The sequence below is a fragment of the Triticum aestivum genome, chromosome 2A (genome assembly GCF_018294505.1).
Source record: "Triticum aestivum cultivar Chinese Spring chromosome 2A, IWGSC CS RefSeq v2.1, whole genome shotgun sequence".
In the NCBI taxonomy this organism is placed as follows: domain Eukaryota; kingdom Viridiplantae; phylum Streptophyta; class Magnoliopsida; order Poales; family Poaceae; genus Triticum; species Triticum aestivum.
In genome coordinates, this window is record NC_057797.1 from 403,567,287 (window position 1) to 403,568,325 (window position 1,039).

Consider the following 1,039-nt stretch of genomic DNA (forward strand, 5'->3'; position numbering starts at 1 on the left):
GATAGAATGATAAGATAAATATATTTTTTGTATTTTATAATATAGATGCAAAAAGTAAAGATGCAAATAAAAGTAGATTGAAAGAAAATATGATAAGAGATAGACCCGGGGGCCATAGGTTTCACTAGTGGCTTCTCTCAAGATAGCATAAGTATTATGGTGGGTAAACAAATTACTATTGAGCAATTGATAGAAAAATGCATAGTTATGAGATTATCTAGGCATTACCATGTATATAGGCATCACGTCCATAACAAGTAGACCGACTCCTGCCTGCATCTACTATTATTACTCCACACATCGACCAACTCCTGCCTGCATCTAGAGTATTAAGTTCATAAGAACAGAGTAACGCATTAAGCAAGATGACATGATGTAGAGGGATAAACTCATGCAATATGATATAAACCCCATCTTGTTATCCTCGATGGCAACAATACAATACATGCCTTGCAACCCTTTCTGTCACTAGGTAAGGACACCGCAAGATTGAACCCAAAGCTAAGCACTTCTCCCATGGCAAGAAAGACCAATCTAGTAGGCCAAACCAAACTGATAATTCGAAGAGACTTGCAAAGATAACTCAATCATACATCAAAGAATTCAGAGAAGATTCAAATATTATTCATAGATAAACTTGATCATAAATCACAATTCATCGGATCACGACAATCACACCGCAAAAAGAGTTTACATCGAATAGATCTCCACAAGAGAGGGGGAGAACATTGTATTGAGATCCAAAAAGAGAGAAGAAGCCATCTAGCTAATAACTATGGACTCGTAGGTCTGTGGTAAACTACTCACAACTCATCGGAGAGGTAAGGATGTTGATGTAGAAGCCCTCCATGGTCGATTCCCCCTCCGACAGAGTGCCGGCAAAGGCTCCAAGATGGGATCTCGCGGATACAGAAGGTTAGGGTGGTGGAAATTGTGTTTCGTGGTGCCCCTGGATGTTTTCGGGGTACGTAGGTGTATATAGGAGGAAGAAGTATGTCGGTGGCCGCCCGAGGGGCCTACGAGACAGGGGGTGTGCCCT